Raw genomic sequence first — 2,500 nt, forward strand, 5'->3', positions numbered from 1 at the left:
AAGAATGATTCTGTAGCTGTAGAACAAAGAATGATTCTGTAGCTGTAGGACAAAGAATGATTCTGTAGCTGTAGAACAAAGAATGATTCTGTAGCTGTAGGACAAAGAATGATTCTGTAGCTGTAGAACAATGAATGATTCTGTAGCTGTGGAACAAAGAATGATTCTGTAGCTGTGGAACAAAGAATGATTCTGTAGCTGTAGAACAAAGAATGATTCTGTAGCTGTAGAACAAAGAATGATTCTGTAGCTGTAGAACAAAGAATGATTCTGTAGCTAGCTGTAGAACAAAGAATGATTCTGTAGCTGTAGAACGATGAATGATTCTGTAGCTGTAGGACAAAGAATGATTCTGTAGCTGTAGAACAAAGAATGATTCTGTAGCTGTAGGACAATGAATGATTATGTAGCTGTAGAACAAAGAATGATTCTGTAGCTAGCTGTAGGACAAAGAATGATTCTGTAGCTGTAGAACAAAGAATGATTCTGTAGCTGTAGGACAATGAATGATTATGTAGCTGTAGAACAAAGAATGATTCTGTAGCTAGCTGTAGGACAAAGAATGATTCTGTAGCTAGCTGTAGGACAAAGAAGGATTCTGTAGCTAGCTGTAGGACAATGAATGATTCTGTAGCTGTAGAACAATGAATGATTCTGTAGCTGTGGAACAAAGAATGATTCTGTAGCTGTAGAACAAAGAATGATTCTGTAGCTGTAGAACAAGAATGATTCTGTAGCTGTGGAACAAAGAATGATTCTGTAGCTGTGGAACAAAGAATGATTCTGTAGCTGTAGGACAAAGAATGATTCTGTAGCTGTAGAACAAGAATGATTCTGTAGCTGTGGAACAAAGAATGATTCTGTAGCTGTGGAACAAAGAATGATTCTGTAGCTGTAGGACAAAGAATGATTCTGTAGCTGTGGAACAAAGAATGATTCTGTAGCTGTAGGACAAAGAATGATTCTGCAGCTAGCTGTAGGACAAAGAATGATTCTGTAGCTGTAGAACAAAGAATGATTCTGTAGCTGTAGAACAAAGAATGATTCTGTAGCTGTAGAACGATGAATGATTCTGTAGCTAGCTGTAGAACAAAGAATGATTCTGTAGCTGTAGGACAAAGAATGATTCTGTAGCTGTAGAACAAAGAATGATTCTGTAGCTGTAGAACAAATAATGATTCTGTAGCTGTAGAACAAAGAATGATTCTGTAGCTAGCTGTAGAACAAAGAATGATTCTGTAGCTAGCTGTAGGACAAAGAATGATTCTGTAGCTGTAGAACAAAGAATGATTCTGTAGCTGTAGAACAAAGAATGATTCTGTAGCTAGCTGTAGGACAAAGAAGGATTCTGTAGCTAGCTGTAGGACAAAGAATGATTCTGTAGCTGTAGAACAAAGAATGATTCTGTAGCTGTAGAACAAAGAATGATTCTGTAGCTAGGATATTGTGGTTCTAGAACAGTGCTGTCACCACGGTTAAAGACCAGAGAATGTTAATGTGACAGGGCTTTTAGGATGGTATGATAACACCGGTGCTACCACATGGGCTTTCTGTTGACAACATATTTCCCGTCCTCCCCTCTCCCCTCTCCTCTCCTCTCTTCTACTCCCCTCTCCTCTCCTCTCTTCTCTCTTTAGCTCTCCTCTCTTCTACTCTCCTCTCCTCTCCTCTCTTCTCTCTTTAGCTCTCCTCTCTTCTACTCTCCTCTCTTCTCCTCTCTTCTCCTCCCTCTCCTCTCCCTCTCCTCTTGCACATATGGGAGCAGGTTTCAGACACAGGCCCCTTTCTGGGTCAGTCCAGCTAATTTTAGGAGCGTGTGTGTGTGTGTGTGTGTGTGTGTGTGGGGAGAGTGAGGCAGCCTGGGACTGGGCAGCATGGACACGCTAGGATGGCCAGTTCCAATTGGCTGAGAGCCTGGGACGGGAGTGCAGTGATTGGCTTAGGCGCTCCAAATGGAGTGCTGTGGTTGGTTAGTGTGCCAGCACTGGGTTACTGTGAGACTAGTCTCTCTCAGAGAGAAGCTATGAGTTACAGATCAGAGCCAGATTTCAGTTTATTTAGTTTCATTCAGTTTATTTAGTTTTATTCTGTCATGGCTGCTGTGTGAGGCTCAAGTCTGCATGCGTGTAGCGTGTCTGTAGCGTGTGTGTAGCGTGTGTGTAGCGTGTTTGTAGGGTGTGTGTAGAGTGTCTGTAGCGTGTGTGTAGCGTGTGTCTGTAGCGTGTCTGTAGCTCGTTTGTAGGGTGTGTGTAGTGTGTCTGTAGCGTGTGTGTAGCGTGTGTCTGTAGCGTGTGTGTAGCGTGTGTCTGTAGCGTGTGTGTAGCGTGTGTGTAGCGTGTGTGTGTAGGGTGTGTGTAGCGTGTGTGTAGCGTGTGTGTGTAGGGTGTGTGTAGTGTGTCTGTAGCGTGTGTGTAGCGTGTGTCTGTAGCGTCTGTGTAGCGTGTCTGTAGCTCGTTTGCAGGGTGTGTGTAGCGTGTGTCTGTAGCGTGTGTGTAGAGTG

This window comes from Sprattus sprattus (genome assembly GCF_963457725.1).
Source record: "Sprattus sprattus genome assembly, chromosome: 14".
NCBI classification, from domain to species: Eukaryota; Metazoa; Chordata; class Actinopteri; order Clupeiformes; family Clupeidae; genus Sprattus; species Sprattus sprattus.